Source organism: Apium graveolens, chromosome 2, assembly GCF_009905375.1.
Source record: "Apium graveolens cultivar Ventura chromosome 2, ASM990537v1, whole genome shotgun sequence".
Taxonomy (NCBI): Eukaryota; Viridiplantae; Streptophyta; class Magnoliopsida; order Apiales; family Apiaceae; genus Apium; species Apium graveolens.
The window spans coordinates 187,650,381-187,671,072 of record NC_133648.1 but is presented as its reverse complement, the minus strand read 5'-3'; positions in this window follow the sequence as shown (position 1 = coordinate 187,671,072).

Sequence of the window (20,692 nt, the reverse complement as noted above, 5' to 3'; positions counted from 1 at the left end):
CGAATAGCCATCCGAAAGACAATAGTACTCATGCCCAGCCAACCTATCAAGCATCTGATCAATAAAAGGAAGAGGGAAGTGATCATTCCTCGTGGTCTTATTCAGCTTCCTATAATCCATGCAAACACTCCACCCCGTGACTGCTCGAGTTGGGATGAGCTCATTCTTCTCATTAGAAATAACTGTAATACCTCATTTCTTCGGTACATACTAAATTGGACTCACCCAAGAACTATCATAAATGGGATAGATGATCCCTGCATCTAGCCATTTAAGGATTTCTTTCTGCACAGCTTCTTTCATGATTGGATTAAGCCTTCTCTGTTGCTCAATATTAGGCATGCTACCTTCCTCTAGCAGAATTTTATGCATGCAATAAAAAGGTGTTAGGAATATGTTGTGTACTTGATGATAAGCTAAACAAAAAACCTTAGTAGATTTAACTTAGTGAATTTTGTAGCACCCTACGGTTGATCAATTATAGTCTCGACGGATGATTCAATATAGTCCCAACGGATGACTAGTTGATATTCACCGGGTGAGTAGCTTATATAACAATAAGTACTGTAGCACATTTCTGCAAACAACTTTGTATAGATTCTGTAGTAGCTTATGAATTATGTAGACTGCTAGTAGATGTGCAGAATAGGTTGATTAAATGTAAATATAAGATGTCTTGTAATTCTGCACAAATGAAATGGAGTCAAGTGATAAATGGCTACCCGACGGATGATCAACAAAGCTACCCGACGGATGATCAACAAAGCTACCCGACGGATGATCAACAAGGCTACCCGACGGATGATCAATTCAAATATCTGTTCACAGTGACAATATAGTCACATGTGTCGAGTTTTTGCAAAAGGAATGTGGCAGCCTGTTTAGCAGGGTTTTGAGAACAAAGAAGCAATACCATTTCCATGCTATTATGAAGATGTTCAAAGATGCTGGAATAGAGTAGTGAAGTAGCATGGAGTTAGACTTGATAGGTTTTGTTATATTATCTTGTCTTATTACTATGTAAACTTGGTAATATATATACCAAGTGTAGCAAGTAGAACAACAAACAAGACTAAGCAAATACATTCTTAGAGAAACATTTGTAAGCTGTATCATGTAGCATTTCTCTATAAGTTTAGTTGTTCATATTTGTAAGTAGCTGTGAGCTATTCAAGCTTCACAGGGTTCTCACCTCAAGCTGTGAGCAGTTGTTCATTCTTAGAGAAATATTTGTAAGCAGATATATATATATATATATATATATATATATATATATATATATATATATATACGGTGGATACATTCAAATCCACCAAAAAGTTTTAAAAACCTGAGTTTTTATTACTTTGTGTTTGATTTACTTAACTCTTATTCCGCACTTTGCAAATCAAACAGTTAGATATAAATTGAGTTAGAATCATTGTTTATAAATCTCAAAAAGAAGCCAGAATTACATTCAACCCCCTTCTATAATTCTTGTTGTATTTTTAGGGAATAACAATTGGTATCAGAGCAAGCTCTTGAAGTAAAAGGAGTTTAAAGATCACAACAAACAACAAGATGAACAAGAAGGATGTTGGAGTTAAGATTCCATTTCTGGATAAAGACAATTATCACCACTGGAAGGTGAAGATGCACCTTCATCTTCTTTCTCAAGATGAGGCCTATGTGGATTGCATAGAGAGAGGTCTTCATGTACCAATGAGAGCTGCAACAGGGAATGAACCATATGTTCCCAAGCCTAGGCATGAATGGTCAGATCCTGATATTGAGCAAGTCAGGAAAGACAAGAAGGCCATGAATATATTGTTCAATGGAGTTGATGTGATTTGTTTGATAACATCATTAACTGCAAAATAGCCAAGGAGGTTTGGGACACAATTCAGATTATCTGTGATGGTACTGAGCAAGTAAGGGAGAATAAAATACAGCCGCTAATTCAGCAATATGAGCACTTTCATTGTGAAGATATTGAATCTCTCACTGTCATTTTTAGTAGGTTTCAAAAACTACTAAATTCTCTGAAGTTGCATGGAAGAGTCTATCAGACAAAAGACTCCAATCTCAAGTTCCTTAGATCTCTTCCAAAGGAATGGAAACCAATGACAGTCTTATTGAGAAACTCTCAAGATTATAAGGAGTTTACCTTGGAGAGACTGTATGGCATCCTGAAAACTTATGAGCTTGAAATAGAGCAAGATGAGAGGATGGAGAAAGGAAGGAAGAAAGGAGGGTCCATAGCACTGGTTGCTGAATTAGAGAAAAAGAAAGAGATGAAGGTTGAAGCTGTTGAATCTACTTCAAAGGTCTGTGAGAACAAGGGTAAAGGGCTGGTAGCTGAAAATGAAGACAATTTGAGCCAAGATGATATGGATGATATTGATGAGCATTTAGCATTCCATTCCAGAAGATTTTCCAAGCTCAAGTTCAAAAAGAACTTTGGAACAGCTAAGCCAAATAGAATCATGGTGGATAAATCCAAATTCAAGTGTTTCAAATGTGGCTTGGCAGGGCATTTTGCCAGTGAGTGTAGAAAGTCAAATTCCAGTAAAAAGAAGTTTGAGCCTGTTGATTATAAACATAAGTATTTTGAGTTACTCAAGCAAAAGGAAAGGGCTTTCATTACACAAGAAAATGACTGGGCAGCTGATGGTTTGGATGAAGATAAAGATGTCAGCTATGTCAATCTAGCCCTAATGGCCAAGTCTGATGAAACAGAAACAATCTCTTTAAGTAATCAGGTAATCACCACTAACCTAGCACATTTATCTAAAGCTGAGTGTAATGATGTAATTAATGACATGTCTACAGAATTATATAATTTACGTGTTACACTTAAGTTCCTCACTAAGGAAAATGCTAAAATCAAAGAAAATAATCTATTTTAAAGTGAGAGGAATAATGTGCTAGAGTCTCAGTTCATTGAATTTGAAAAATTGAGAATTGAATGTAAGATTGCTAAGGATGAATTAACTGAGTCCTTGAAGAAAGAGGAGATTTTGAAAAAGCAACTTGAATGAGAAAAGGAGTGATTAAAACATGGAAATCATCCAGAGATGTCCATGCTCAAATCATTAAAGTTCAAGGTATTGAGTCCTTTTGTGATACAGCCTGGAAAAAGAGTAAGGAGAAGCTGGAATCCAATTTGGTTGAAGGATTGCTAACAGATGTAGACTCGACGGATGATGAGAGTCATCCGTTGGATTATCTAAAGGATTATTCATCGAGTGACATAAATCCTCATCCGTCGGCTGTGAGCAAACCTGTGAGCAAAGACAAACTTGCCAAGTTAAATGAAAAACATGGATCAGTTTCCAAAAACTTTGTTCCAGGAGAATCTAGTCAAGTGAAGAAGGAGAAGAAAGTGAATGTTGGACATCTGTCCATCAAGCAATTGAATGATAGACTAGAAAAGATTGAGGTTAAAACAGAATCTAAAAAGAAAAACAATAAGAAATGGGAAAGTAGGGATTAACAAATATAACAACTACACACCTGATAAGTATGCTCTAAGAAAAATCTGTGTTAAGTGTGGTAGTATTAATCATTTGTCTGTTAATTGCAAACTTGCCATGCCTACTTCTATATCTGTACCATCTTCTTTTCCCAACATGAATGTCATGCCTTCTATGCCTATGAATGCTATGTCTGCTCAGAATATGAATGCACAATTTGCTAATATGTCATTTGCACCTAATCCTTATTATGTTGCATTTAGTATGCCTCAAATGCCATTTAGCATGCCTTACTGGAATAACATGTTTACAAATAGCATGCCTTTTCCTGTTAATCAAAATGTGCATGATAATTATGTTTTAATGACTGGTTTCAAAGGTCCAACTCATATGACTAAGGATGAATTAGATATCCCCAAGTAAAATGAGATCAAACCTAAGAAACAAAAGAAGAAAGCTAACAAGGCAGGACCCAAGGAAACTTGGGTACCAAAATCAACTTGATTTGGTTTTGATGTGTGCAGGGAAACAGAAAGAATCTTTGGTACCTGGATAGTGGTTGTTCAAGGCACATGACTGGATATTCTACCCTGGTCACAGAGTTCAAGGAGAGAGCTGGCCCAAGTATTACTTTTAGAGATGACAGCAAGGGTTATACTGTGGGGTATGGCTTGATTTCAAAAGACAATGTCATCATTGAGGAGGTTGCCCTAGTGGATGGTCTCAAGCATAATTTGCTGAGTATCAGCCAGCTTTGTGATAAGGGCAATTCAGTAACCTTCAATTCAAGAGCCTGTGTTGTGACTAACAAAAGAACCAACAAAGTGGTTCTCACTGGTGTGATAAGAGGAAATGTGTATCTAGCTGACTTCAACTCATCAAATGCAGAATTTGTTACTTGCCTTCTCAGTAAAGCAAGTCAAAATGAAAGTTGGTTGTGGCACAAGAAGCTATCCCATCTAAACTTCAAGACCATGAATGAGCTTGTCAAGAAAGAACTGGTTAGAGGCATTCCTCAAGTGGAGTTTTTTAAGGATGGACTGTGTGATGCCTGCCAAAACGGGAAGCAGATCAAAGCATCATTCAGAAAGAAGCTTGATTCAACAATTGAAGAACCTATACAATTGCTACATATGGATCTATTTGGACCAGTCAATTTGTTGTCAATCTCAAGAAAAAGATTTTGCCTAGTAATTGTAGATGATTTCTCACAGTTCTCTTGGACATATTTTCTAAAGTCTAAATATGAGGCTAGTGAAATCATCATCAATCACATAAGGCAAGTTAACAACCATCATGATTTCAAAGTTAGAAGAATCAGGAGTGACAATGGAACTGAGTTCAAGAATTCTGTGATGAGATTATTTTGTGAAGAGAATGGAATAATGCATGAGTTTTCTGCAGCAAGAACCCCATAACAAAATGGAGTGGTAGAAAGGAAAAATAGATCTCTTATTAAAGCTGCAAGGACAATGCTTGAAGAATCAAAGTTACCAACATATTTCTGGGCTAAAGCTGTGAACACTGCCTGCTACACTCAGAATATTTCTTTGGTGAATCAAGCAAAGTGCATGACACCATATCAATTATTCAAGAACAAGAAACCAACTCTAAATTTTCTTCATGACTTTGGCTGAAAATGTTATATCTTGAGAAATCAGACAGATCAACATGGGAAGTTTGATGTTAAAGCAGATGAAGGAATTTTTGTTGGATATGTTGTGCGAAAAGCATATAGAGTCTACAATCTAAGAACCAACATTGTTATGGAATCAATACATATTGTGTTTGATGATAAAAATATTGAAGGACTACAAGATGAAGATTCTCATGAGAGTCTCAAATTTGATAATGTGGAGATGGTTAGTGATGACAGTGATGATGAAAGTGATCAGGAAATAATGGCGAAGGATAATGATGAAAAATCTACTACTAATGAAGCATAAAATTTAACATCTGTCGAGTTGTAAAATGCTTCATCTGTCGGGAGATAATCTGCTTTATCTGTCGGGAGACAATCAGCCTCCTCCGTCGGAACACAAAGTGCGCCATCCGTCGGGTCTTCAAAAGAAGCTGAAAGTCAGAATAGATCACTTACAGAAAATTCTCCTTTCTCAAATCAAGATTCACAAACTCAGGGGGAGTTTCTAATAATCAAAACTCAGTCACACATCAAGACAACAATGAGGCCTCTTCATCTAAAGTTAATCTACCTCAACAAAGGAAATGGAGAAAAGATCATCCTTTTGAGCTCATCATTGGTGATGTGTCTTCTAGAGTTCAAACAAGGAGAGCAACTCAGGAAGAATGTCTATATAGCAGCTTCCTATTTAAGGAAGAACCAAAGAAGGTAGAAGAAGCTTTGTTGGATCCTGATTGGATTTTAGCTATGCAGGAGGAGCTAAACCAATTTGAAAGGAATAAAGTATGGGAGCTGGTACCCAACCCTAAAGGAAATAATCCAATTGACACCAAATGGGTAGTCAGAAACAAGATGGATGAAAATGGCATAGTGGTCAGGAACAAAGCTAGATTAGTTGTTAAGGGCTATTGTCAACAAGAAGGAATAGATTTTGATGAAACTTTTGCTCCTGTTGTAAGACTTGAAGCCATAAGAATTTTTTTAGCCTATGCAGCTCATGCCAATTTCAAAGTCTATCAAATGGATGTCAAAAGTGCATTTCTGAATGGAGATTTGAAGGAGGAAGTCTATGTTAGTCAGCCTCCTGGTTTTGAAGATCCAAATTTCCCAAATCATGTCTACTATATTTTGAAAGCACTTTATGGACTGAAGCAAGCACCTAGAGCCTGGTATGATACTTTATCAAAGTTTTTTTTGGAAAATCACTTCACAAGAGGTACTGTTGATAATACCTTATTCTTTAGAAATGTTAATGGCTCTAGTATACTTGTTCAAGTTTATGTAGATGATATTATATTTGGCTCTACAAATGAAAAAATTTGCCAAAAGTTTGCCAAATTAATGCAAAGTAAGTATGAAATAAGCATGATGGGAGAACTAACTTACTTTCTTGGTTTGCAAGTTAAGCAAGTTAGTGATGAAATATTCATTAGTCAAACTAAATACATTCATGATCTTTTAAGAAGTTTGATCTAATGGATTGCACATCTGCAAAAACTCTCATGGCCACTGCAACTAAGCTTGAATTAAACACTACTGAAAAATCTGTGGATATTTCAAGCTATAGGGGCATGGTTGGTTCACTTCTGTACTTAACAGCTAGTAGGCCAGATATAATGTTTGCTACTTGTCTTTGTGCTAGATTTCAGGTTGATCCTAGAGAATCTCATTTAGTAGCTATTAAGAGAATTTTCAGATATCTCAAGGGAACACCAAAACTTGGCATTTGGTACCCTAGAGATTCTGGTTTTGATCTAAATGGTTATTCAGATGCAGATTATGCAGGTTGTAAAATAGACAGAAAAAGTACAACAGGAACCTGTCAATTTCTAGGAAACAAGCTTATGTCCTGGTTCAGTAAAAAACAAAATTCAGTTTCTACTTCTATAGCTGAAGCTGAATATATTGTTGTGGGTAGTTGTTGTGCATAGATTTTGTGGATGAAAAACTAATTGTTGGACTATGGTCTACAAGTGGATAGGATTCCTATTTTCTGTGATAACACAAGTGCAATTGCCATCACTGAAAATCCAGTACAGCATTCAAGAACAAAGCACATAGACATCAAGTACCACTTCATAAGGGGACATGTGATGAATGGTACTGTGGAACTGCATTTTATTCCAAGTAAAAAGCAGCTTGCAGACATATTTACCAAGCCACTGGATGAATCCACCTTCTCAAGGTTGGTAAGTGAGTTAGGTATGCTTAATTATTCCTGAATCATTTCAGATATTTTGCAAGTTGTTATGCAGCCAGAAATTTAATTGATTTTTCTGTTTTGGATGAAATTTTGGCTAAGTCAAAATTTACATCCCGACGGATGATCATTATCCATCGAGTTTGCTCATACATCGGAATACAATTTGTCTATAAATCAATTATTTTTCTGGAATATTTTATAACTCGACAGATAACTAATTTATCCTCATCCGTCGAACTGTCTCAATCCTAGCCGTTAATTCTCTGATCATTATCCATCGAGTATACTTACAGTCTATAAGCATGACACGACGGATAAGTGACGGAATTTTTTACAGTTTATTTATTTTTAAACGGCTATTTTAGGCAATTTTTATTGGTCCTTTATTTTACTTTATTATTTTGTCAGTTTATTTCTGAGATATTACAAAACCATATTCATTTTTTTTATTCTTTTCTTTTATCATTCTCAAGATTCAATTGCTCTAACTTCTTTCTTCTCAAAAGCAAACTCTCTCTCTGCAAATTCCACATCTCTAATAATGGCACCTGTAGTAAAAATCATGTCTCAAACCGGTTACATCTATGAGAAAAACAACTTCTCAGCTTTAGTAAACAAGGAGATTCAACAATCTGGTGACTATCACAAAATAATGGATTTTGTGAAGAACTGCAAACTCAACTATACCATGTTGGAATCACCCACCATTTATTGTGAGGTTGTAGAGGAGATGTGGACAATTGTAGTGTACAACTCAACAAACAAGACCATCCATTTCACTCTAAAATGTAAGCAGTTTTGCATAAATAGTGATATTATCAAAGCATGCTTTAGGATTCCTGATAATACTGTAACTGCTCCACACATAGACACTGACATTGTTAACATGCTTAATTCTATGGGCTATGCACTCACTACCTCTAAGTTAAGTGAAATTAGAAGGTTGGGTCTTAGGAAAGAATGGAGTTATCTTTGTGATGTGGTAACTAAAGTATTTTCTGGTAAGATTAGCAACTTTGATTCTATCAATATATCCATGTTCAACATGCTTTACATGCTAGTTACTGATAAGTATTTCAATTTCAGTGACTTCGTTTTGTTTGAGTTAGGCTTTAAGTTAGGAGAACTTAATAAGAGAGGTAAAAGTGTCTATTATGCTAGATTCTTTATGATGTTTGCTAACCATCTTATTGAGAATATTGAGATTGAGAACCCAACCAACAAGCTGAATTGTTGGGTTCAAGAAAGAAGGATTATTGCAGATTTAAATAGAGCAAATAATCACAAGGAGGTGCCCTTGTACTATTTTTCAGTAATGGAGGGACCTCAGGTAAGTGAGGTAATTTCTACTGTCTCTACTCTTCCAACCACACACATTTCTTTGCATTCTAGTGTAGTTATGGCATCTGTGTCAATGACCCAACAAATGCCTACCCAAGCTACCAAACCAACAAAAGTTTCTAAATCTAAAGCTAAGAAAGCCCCCTCTGATTTCTTTCAAAAGAAATCAGTTGTAAAATCTACTAAACCTAAAGAGGGGAGTGTGAAGGAGGGTAAGAAAGGTGAGGGACAGGGTGAAAAGCAAAGAAGCCTTAAGGATAAGGCTGGTGAGAAGAGTGTACCCAAACCTAGCCACACCACAGTTTCCTAACAAACTGTGGTTGTTAATAAGGAAATTAGCTCATTACTGGTTTCATCCTCCCAAAAGGATGTTACCATTGAAACAAGCTTTTAACCAGGAGCACAGGCCAAGAGAGGTAGGGACACCAGCTCACCACAAACTTATGCTAGAAAGAAAAGATCAAAAACCCCTGGGGATGCACAGGGCTCACACACTGTGCAAACTGGTGCTAAAGACACAGTCACTGCACCTTCTCAAAGTCATGTTGATATGGCTCCAATAAATGTGGAGCCACAGCCAAAATCTCTCATAATGGAAGCACCTGATACACCAAATTCTCCTACACACTCACTGGATGTGGACATGATTAATACATCACTTCCAAATTCTCCATCTTTAACTCTCTTGGAGAAGCTAAAAATCCAAGTGAGCATCATCTTTTAGATGATTTGTTGGCTCATTTACCATTTCTTTCTGAGACTGTTGACACATCTGTGCCAAAATTCTCATTAATCTGCACAGAGTCTACAATAGTCTCCACTCCAAACTCTTTCATTTCTACTATCCCGATGGATATTCATCATCCATCGAGTAGTGATTGTATCCCGACGGATAAGCCTAACAGCAGTCATCCGTCGGATAGCCATACTACTAACCCGATGGATAATCCTAATACATCGGGTGTCCCTGTACAACTTCAAATTTCTTCAATTCTTACAAGTGCAGAAGACTTAGTAGTAGTGAAATCACTATTAGGACTGAGGGAAGGGAGTGATTTGAGTGAGAGTCTGGGTTGCTCCCAGGAAAAAGGAGAGAAAAAGAGTGAACAACTGCAATTCATTTCTTCAAGACTGGAAAAAGTGAGTGAGAGGAGTCCCACCTTTGATGGTGAAGGTGAGGGTGTGAGGGTGGGGAGCCAAGGGGAGCCCTTGATGCAAAAACAGAGAGAAAATGAGAAAAAGGTAGGGACAGGAGAAATAAGGATGGATATCATTGCTAGTGAGTCAATAAATGCCAATGATGTAGACATTGAGAAACTATCTCAGCATAATCAAGCTGTTATAGGTTCCATCTCTTTGGATGCTGAGGCATTTACTCATCCTGTTCCAGCATATCAAATTTTGGCTGGACAGGGCAATGAAGATGCAGAAAGGATGCTGAACTTGGTGCACACCACCCAGTAAATATAAAGAGCTAAGGATGCCATCACATCTATGCCACCTAGAGCTGATGATGATGTTGACTATGGGACTGGGGAATCTACTGATTTCTTTGGTGATGTAAGTGAAGAGGGGTCACTGGACATAGGGGGAGAAGTAGGCCCTAGTTCCAGATTTGCTATGCCATCTTGGGCATTTTTAAAGAAGTGTGATGAACACTATTTCAAGACCACCCTCATTCAACTTATAAGTCTGACACACTTTGCTCTTCAATCCACAACAAATGCCAGCACCAAGAAGCTCCTACAAGCACACCTTGCTTCTCTTCAATTACAAAAAATCCAAGGTTTTCAACATACTCAGGATTTCACTTCTATCAAAGGTGAAATTGATCAAATGAAAAGGGACATTTCTGAAAGGTTGGATTCTAAACTTCCAGAAGCTACAATGCTTGATATTAAGAGACAACTCAGGAAGAATTTTGATCTTGCCACAAAGATAGATTCCTTTGATACCTGAATGACTGCAATGGAAGCTTCTTTAACAGCTATACATCTACATCAAGCTCAGCAAACTCATCTGCTACAATAACTAGTGGCTGCACAATCTTCATCCTCCACTCTACTTGATGATAAAAAAGGGGGAGAAAAGCTCAAGTAAGGGTGAGGGGGAGAAAGGCTCTAGTAAGGGGGAGCTTCAGCTAAACATACAAGTCAGCAAAGTGATTATGCCAATAATTGCTTTCACAAAACCACCAGTGTTGGATAACATTGATCTAATCCAAAGAGCAGCTGAAAAGCTTGAGTCAAAATAAAATCCTAAGATGCTTGATGTTACAGCTTTAGAGAAGGAAATAAAAGAAAAATGGAGAAAGATAGATGCAGATATTCAACAAAAGTTTGTCCCAATTCAGAAGCCAGACAAAGTCTTCAGTCATCACTCTCAAGTCATGAAAATCTCTATGAATGACATAAGTATGAACTATCTGGAAAGGGCTCAAACTTCCTGCATCAAATCTCCAAAGAAAGATCTCATTATGAAGGCCAAAAGGAACTACTCTAAGTTTTCAGACAAGAATCCTATGGATACAGTATTTGAAACACCTAGGCCAGATGAGAAGAAACTGTTGGCTAGGTCTATTGCATTTTACAAGGATCCAACTAATTCAGTGCTTAAAAGGAGAATTACTAAAATTTATAATTTGTGTGGTGGCTGGACACCCACTGTTTGTGGAAGCTAAGAAGGAAGAGAAAGAAAGAATCAGACTAGTAAAGAAGCAAGCTGCCTTGGATACTAAGAAGCACAGACAAAAGAGGGAGCAAGCTGCTATCTTGGCCAAGCTTCAAGATGTAAAAACCATAACAGAAACCTCTGCACAACCATCTGTAATTGCTGAATCTCAAGATCTAAAGGTGCAAGTTGAACCACAACAGAAAATAACTTTCAGATACAAGGAAAGGGCCAAAAGGAAATTGAACTTTAATGATGAGGAAAAGGAAGACCAAGTTCTCAAAAAGTCTACAACTACAACTCAGACATCAAAACCCTCAGTGGTATTTGAAGAATTCAAGGTGGTAGATCCAACAAGGAATATACATAGTGAGCCCATAATTCCAAATAGATGAACCAGTGGACTGGGATAGTCTACCAATTCCTGAGCTGGAATTTCCCATCTTCAAGACAAAGAAGACAAAGATAAGAGCTAGCAAGAAAGTGAATCCAGTAATTCTCAGAACCAAGACACCAATCAAAGCCAAATCTACAATTAATAAGGGAGACATGTTGTACATCTGTGACATCAAGGAGTTTTCTGACATAAACCTGTACTTAGATGAATTGGAAGAAGTTAGAGGAATTGATGCTCACAAACATATCCCTGAAAGGCTGGTGTTCAAATACAAGGGAGGAAGAGAGATCATATGGCCACTTCACAGGATTCTTCTAGAAAGCCAATCTGTGCTAATAAAAGTGTACTCTTCATTCAAAAAGAACTTTGGATACAATGTGACAGCAAGAAGATTAGTTCTAAAGAAGATTGAGGAGCTGAGGAGTAATAGAGCCAAAGATGCACTACCAAAGACTCTGTCAATTCCCTTTACAGGAAAGATAGTGATCTGAGGCCCTATTGGCTGATGGAATTCAGGGATGAAAAAAGAGTTAGAAGATTCTTCAGATTGGAGGACCAATTGAGTATTTCTAGCAATGAGACTCTTTTGGAAATTCAGGAAATGCTAGATCTCTCAAAAGCTGATGAACTTGAATTCCACAGACAACTCTAGAATCAAATTGAAGAAAACTACAGAAGGCTTGGGAAGAAATCCAGACAATCAAGAAAATAAATTTATCTGCTCAGACTAGAGGAGCACCTTGATAACAATTGTGAGCAATTTCTTTGTGTATTTTGCATTGTTCAATTTTTAGCAATTTGTAGCACTTATCAGTTTTATCTACTATTTTTCAATCTGTATCTTTAGGATGTTTTGTTATCATCAAGTTTCTCTTAATTTATGGCTACAATTCCAGTAGACATAAATTGGGGGAGATTGTTAGGAATATGTTGTGTACTTGATGATAAGCTAAACAAAACACCTTAGTAGATTTAACTTAGTGAATTTTGTATTACCCAACGGATAATCAATTATAGTCCTGACGGATGATTCAATATAGTCCCGATGGATGACTAATTGATATTCGCCAGGTGAGTAGCTTATGTAACAATAAGTACTGTAGCATATTTCTGTAAACAACTTTGTAGAGATTCTGTAGTAGCTTATGAATCATATAGAATGCTAGTAGATGTGCAGAATAGGTTGATTAAATGTAAATATAAGATGTCTTGTAATTCTGCACAAATGAAATGGAGTCAAGTAATAAATGGCTACCCGACGGATGATCAACAAAGCTACCCGACGGATGATCAACAAGGCTACCCGACGGATAACAAGCATGTACCCGATGGATGATCAATTCAAATATATGTTGACAGTGACAACACAGTCACATGCATCGAGTGTTTACAAAAGGAATATGGCAGCCTGTTTAGCAGGGTTTTGAGAACAAAGAAGCATTACCATTTCCATGTTATTATGAATATGTTCAAAGATGATGGAATAGAGTAGTGAAGCAGCATGGAGTTAGACTTTATAGGTTTTGTTTTATTATCTTGTCTTATTACTATATAAATTGGTGATATATATGTAAAGCATAATGTAATGTAACATGTAATCTAGAATTTATAACTCAACATGAAAACAGAAAAAGATAAACAATATTAAACTGTGAAGCACAGGATCCCTTCAGATGAAGACATGATAAACACAAAGAACCAAATGATGTGATTGATTCATTAAGTCCTTTAACAGATCATGGTAAGAATTTTATTGTTATGTTTAAGCACCCATGAAGAATAAGACATCAAAGGGCTTTAGACATCAGTTGCATATATTGATCTCAAGTGTTAATAGATCAAGGGTTCAGTGAAAGAAGCAATGGATAAACATCAGTCTGTATCAACTCAGGAACATAAGACAAATTGAATTAGGATCCTCACAATGCTAGCTGTTTGTGAACCAGACCAGTACACCAAATATCAGCATTCAAGAAAGTATTTTGATTCAATCAATAGAAGAAAAATGATTGATACATTGAGGAATGGTTTGACACAGAGCCAAAATATTCTAAGTTATGACAGCTCACTCTACCTGTCGCCACAGAATCTGTAACCACAGAGAAATTGCTAAGGCAACTCTGTCGCCACAGAGGTGTCGCCACAGAAGCTGTAACCACAGAGAAATTGCTAAGGCAACTCTGTCGCCACAGAGGTGTCACCACAGAAGCTGTAACCACAGAGAAATTGCTAAGGCAACTATTTTTCCACAGAGGTTGTCGCCACAGAGGTGTCACCACAGAAGCTGTAACCATAGAAGAAGCATAGGTGAAAGCTTGTCACCACAGAGCTGTCGCCATAGATGATTTTATTCACAGAATTGAATGCAACAAAATTAATGACTTGTGTGGTCAATAATTGGCCACCTGTCCATTAAATTTTGAAAGATTACAAAGCAGCAATTGAATGTAATTCATTCAGTTAGTTATCTTCTTCAGTAAGCACAGAAAGTTTACGAGAGCTCCATTAAAGCTTCACATTTATTATCCTTGTAAACATATTGTTATGCTGCTGAATTTATTGTAGCTAATCAATACTTTGATTAGATTGTAGAAACCTCAAGGTTTATATTAATAAAACTATATATTCCTCGAATTGTTTTATGTTGTTTTTGATTCCGTAATTTTAACGAAGAACTTGAAATGAATCGAAAAAGATTGTAGGTATCGTATTCAACCCCCCCCCCCTTCTATAATACTTTGGGACTAACAATTGGTATCAGAGATTGTTGATTGACATAAAATCAAGATCCGAAGAAAGGAACAAGTTCTTGAAAAATTCTTGAATTTTTTAATTTTCAAAAATTCTCATTTCTTGAAATTTTGAATTTTAAATAATTTAATTCCGCCAAGATAATGAATAACCAAAGAATTGGAAGTATAAAGGTTCCCCCTTGACAGAGACAATTACAACCTATGGAAGAAAAAGATGATGTTTTTTATGAAAGCTTCAAATCCACTTTACATTGGGATATTACTGAATGGACCTTATGTTCCGATGGAAGTAATTGCTGAATCCACAACCATAACTGGTGTGAGAATTCCTTCCTCATCCACTCCCAGGGATCCATTTAAATATACAGAAACCGATAAGGAGTTGATAAATCTGGACACAAGCCTTCAACTCATAATTGTGGAATCAATCGATAATGATAAGAGCCATCAACTTCTAGGAAGTAATCGTGCAAAAGATATGTGGGACACCATTGAGCTTTTGATGGAAGGAACAGAGGAAGTCAAAGAAAACAGGATGGATATTCTGACGACTCAGTCTGAGGCATTCAAACTTTAACCCGGAGAAGCACTGTCTTCACTCTTTGAGAGATATATAAGACTGTTAAGTGAATTAAAGCTGCAAGGGAAAGTCTATCCCATACGAGAGTCTAACAGAAAGTTTATGCTGACGCTCCTAGTTCAACTGGAATAAATGAACACATCAATCAGGGAAAGAGCATATTTTATCACTATGTCCCTGGATGTGATCTATGGTAAGTTAAGAACACATGAGCTGGAGCAAGAGCAAAGAGCCATTATCTATGGACCTGGTTCTATTGACAGTAAGAGTACGATACTTGCAAAAACCACCGCACTTGTAGTTCGTGAACCAGAATCTCAAGAAAATAAGGTTGCACCCTCCTCAACAATTAAAGAAATTTTCGTAGCTGAAATTACTGATGGTGAGCCAGAGGATGAAAATGAGTTATATACTCAAGAGGAACTTGAACAGTTGGAGGACAAATTTATGGCATACATGGCTGCAAAATTTAGTCATGTTAGATTCAGAAGAAAGCCCAACTACAAACCAAGGGGTTCATCAGGTAGATTTCAGAAAGGAAGCTACTCGTCAGGGTCAAGCTCTAGAGGAGGCTACAAGTCAAGTTGGATTGACAAGAGCAAAACTAGATGCTACAACTGCAATGAGTTAGGGCACTTTGCATCTGATTGCAGAAAGCCTAAGGCAGTTAAATCAAATGACTCCTATGAAAAGAAGGAAACTTATGAAGATCTGAAAAGGAAAAATGAGAAGCTGAAACAGAAGCTGAATGCTTATGTGGTAAAGGAAAAAGGAAGAGCATACATTGCTGAAGGAAAAAGCTGGAATGATACTGATTCAGATGAAGAGAAAGAGTATGTGAATCTGGCCCTTATGGAAGACTCTGCAGAGGCATCACCACAATCATCTCGGGTTCCTGAACTTACCACTATAGATATGTCTGTATCTGAATACAAATCTACTGTGCATGAACTTACTTTAGAATTGTATAATGTTCATACAAGCATGCTTGCATATAAAATGGAAAATGATAAGTTAGTTCTTAAATCTGAGAGTTTAATATCTAGGAATGAAGAATTAGAATTGTGTGTAGTTGGACTAGAAGACCTTAAGCAAAAGAATGAGTATCTAGAGAATAAGGTTAAGTGCAATACAGACATAGAAGCTATTCTTAGAACCCAAATTGCTGACTTAGAAAAGAAGTTACAGGCGTTTAAGAATGCAGCTCTGACTCAGAAAGGGATAATAGATAGTCAAAGATTTAAATCTAAGACTTTAATAGGACTTGACTACTCTAAGCTGAACAGTAAGAAATATAGTGGTACATCAGAGATAAACATGTTTGTCTCAGAAAAGGTTCCATATGTTATTAAGGATGCTGTATCTCCTCTATTCACTGAGTCTGTTTCAGAACCTTTGGATGAAGTAAGTTTTTTAATCAATGAGGAATTGATTGCTGAAGATAGAGAGAATGAAGAGGAATCCCCTAAGACTCCTAAGGCTCCAGCTACGAAATCAAAATCCATAGTTGACCTAGGTACCAAGGTGGATAGAAAGGAACCTGAAACACTTAAGAAACTAGACCCAATAGTCAACCCTAAGACAGGTGAGAGTGCTAAGGTTAAGACTAAGAAGAACAGGAATGGCAAGGTAGGTGTTAATAAGAAATCTGATTTTGCATCTTCCTCATCTGCATCTAGGAAGCTTTGTAATAATTGCAATTCTGTTGCACATCTTACACATGCATGCACTAAAAGTAAAGTAGAATTTGTTGCAACTTCCAGTATGCTTGCTATGCCTAACATGCCTAGTTTTCATGAACCTTGTGGTATAGTTGGATGTATGCCATGTGCATTTGTTACCATGTCTGAATATTTTAAAGCTTTTCATGCAACTGCTAGCACTTGCATCAACACTAAGACAAGCATGAGTAATAAGCACACACAAGACAAGACTGCTACTCCTATCTCTAAGTCTGACAACACTGTTGAGACTAACACTGAGAAGGAGCCAGTTAAAGTGAAAGCTAAGCCTGTTAAGGTTTCAATTATTGATTCCGTTTCTACCCCTAAACCTTCAGGACCCAAGAAAACTTGGGTACCAAAGTCTTCTTAATCAATCTGTGTTTATAGGGTAAGGTAAGAAAAGAAAAGATCATGTGGATTCTGGACAGTGGGTGTTCTAGGCACATGACAGGAGAAAAGGCCCTGCTCACAGGTGTGGTTGAGAAAGATGGCCCTATAGTTACCTTTGGAGATGACAGCAAATGATTTACTAAGGGATATGCCAATTTGAAGATTGGCAATGTCATCATTGAAAACATCTCTCTTGTGGAAGGATTAAAGCATAATCTTCTGAGCATAAGTCAGTTTTGTGATAGGGGATACAATGCTGATTTCAGAACAGAAAGATGTTTGATATCTCACAGGAAAGATGAGAAGCTTGTTTTACAAGGAGTAAGGAAAGGTAATCTGTACGTAGCTGACTTGAAGTCTGCCGGTGATGGAGTAAGCAAATGTTTCTACAGCAAAGCTTCATCAGAACTAAGTTGGCTATGGCACAAGAAGCTCTTGCACTTGAACTTCAAGACAATGAACTCTCTGATCAAGAGAGAACTAGTGAGCGGACTACCATGGATGGAATTCTATCAAGAAGGACTCTGTGAGGCATGTGAAAAAGGGAAATCAAATAAAGCATCGCATAGAAGCAAGGAAATGAAAAGTATAACTGAACCTCTTCAGTTGATTCACATGGATTTATTTGGTCCAGTGAACGTATTGTCACTATCAAGGAAAAGATATGCTCTAGTAATGGTCGATGATTTCTCCAAGTACACATGCGTGTTGTTTTTACAATCCAAGGATGAAGCACCCCAGCTGATAGTGGATCATATAAAGAAGATTGAGTTGGAAGCGAAATTACCTATTAGAAAGATCAGATCTGATAATGGGACAGAATTCAAAAATGCATTTCTAAATGAATTTTATATGGAGAAAGGTATTTCGAGAAAATACTCAGCTCCAAGGACACCACAACAAAACGAGGTAGTAGATAAGAAGAACCGTACCTTGGTTGAAGCAACAAGGACTATGCTAAGTGAATCAAGACTTCCTACCTACTTCTGGGTTGAAGCTGTCAACACAGCGTGTTCTCAAAATCATACCCTGATTAACAAAGATCATGACAAGACTCCTTATGATATTATGGCTGATAAGAAACCAACACTGAAATACTTTCATGTGTTTGGTGCTAAATGCTTTGTGCTAAAGGAAGGAAATGAACATCTAGGAAAGTTTGATGCTAAAGTAGAAGAAGGTATATTTCTTGGCTACTTTCTAGAATCTAAAGCTTACAGGGTTTATATAATTTCTGATTAGAAGGTGATTGAAAGCCTTAAAGTAAAATTCGACGACACCAAGCTGACAAGCCTGCAGAGAGAAAATGATTCTGAATCTCTGGAATTTGAGAATCTATCAGATGATCCTTTGGACATTATAGTTACTGAGGTTGCTAGAACTGTGCCTGTAGTTCAGGGCAATGCAGATTCAGGATCAAGTGGTGATAATGGTGGAAACAATGATCATGATAATCATTCAGGAACCCCACCAAGAACCACTACAAATAGATCAGAATCATTCAGTCATAGTGACAGCAACTCATGGGGAGCAGGAAGAGGATCTACAGTTCACACTCAACATCAGGCTGAACAAGGGGAAACATCAAGATCTTATCTTCCTCATCAAAGAGTTTTGAACATGGACCATCCCTTTGAATTGATCATTGGTGATCCTGCCACAGGAGTAAGAACTAGACATTCCACTCAGAATGAATGCCACTTTTCAGGGTTTCTTTCAGAAATGGAACCTAAGAAAGTGGATGAGGTACTGGAAGATCCAGATTGGGTTATTGCTATGCAAGAAGAACTCAATCAGTTTAAGAGGCAGAAGGTATGGAAGCTGGTACCCCAACCAAAGAACAAGTCAGTAATAGGCACTAAATGGGTATTCAGGAACAAGCTAGATGAAGATGGCATAGTAACGAGAAACAAAGCCAGACTGGTAGCTAAAGGTTACTCTCAAGAAGAGGGTATAGATTATGATGAAACATATACACTAGTAGCTAGACTTGAGGAAATCAAGATGTTTCTGGCATTCGCAGCACATTCAGAATTCAAAGTTTATCAAATGGGCGTGAAGAGTGCATTCCTGAATGGGGAGCTAGAAGAAGAAGTGTAGATGGAACAACCACCAGGTTTTGAAGATCCAAATCTGGGTGATTTTGTCTACTTTCATTCAAAGCTCTCTACGGTCTTAAGCAAGCTCCAAGGACATGGTATGACACTCTCTCTGAGTTTTTACTTGAAAATGGTTTTACTAGAGGTGTCATACATAAAACTCTATTTTATAAAATGCATAAATCTGATATGATATTAGTTCAAGTATATGTTGACGATATTATATTTGGTTCTACTAATGATGATCTTTGCAAGAGGATCTCTAAGCTAATGCAGAGCAAGTATGAGATGAGTATGATGGGAGAGTTGGACTACTTTCTTGGTCTACAAGTGAGTCAAAGGAAAGATGGAATATTCATTTATCAATCCAAATATATCAAAGAACTTCTTAAGAAGTATAATCTGGAAGATTTAACTCCAGCAAAGACTCCCATGCCAACAGCCTCCAAGCTTGATCAGGACAAAACTGGTAAGAAAGTTGACATCACAAGCTACAGAGGTATGATAGGCTCATTACTTTATCTCATAGCAAGTAGACCAGATATCATGTTTGCAACATGCTTATGTGCTAGATTTCAAGCTGAACCAAAAGAATCTCATCTAATAGTTGTTAAAAGAATATTTAGATACCTTAAGGGAACTCCAAATCTTGGAATTTGGTACCATAAAGGTACAGGTTTTGACCTAGTTGGCTATACAGATTCAGATTTTTCAGGTTGTAAGATTGACCGAAAAAGTATATCAGGAAGCTGTCAGTTTCTTGGAAGAAGATTGGTATCCTGGCATATCAAGAAGCATCACTCAGTATCCACATCAACTGCTGAAGCTGAATACATAGCTGCTGGAAGCTGTTGTGCTCAAATCTTGTGGATGAGGAACCAACTCCGGGATTATGGTCTCTTGGTGTCAAAGATCCCAATATTCTGTGATAATACAAGTGTAATAACAATCTCAAATCCAGTTCAGCACTCGAGAACAAAACATATTGATATCAGGTATCACTTTATCATAGAGCATGTCACAAATGGCACTGTGGAGTTATACTTTGTTCCCACAGAGGATCAAATTACAGACATCTTCACCAAACCACTTGATGAAAACACTTTCTCTAAGTTGGTTAGTGAACTTGGGATGTTAAATATTTCTAATTAATTTTAGAAGTCAATAACTGCAATTTATTCTGGTTAAATTCACTTGTTGTTTAAATTCAATATCTTAAGGACATCTGAATTTATATTCCATTAATTATTTCTTGTAAATCAATCATTTATGTGCTTACATACAATTTATATATATGATTGAGCACATTCATATTGATAAAGCTATTTAATTGAATTTCAGTGGACTTTAAGTAATTAATATTTAAAGGGGTTCATTGAAATTAATATTAAATATATTGCAGCATAATTATTTTTCACAAAAATATAATGTCATTAAT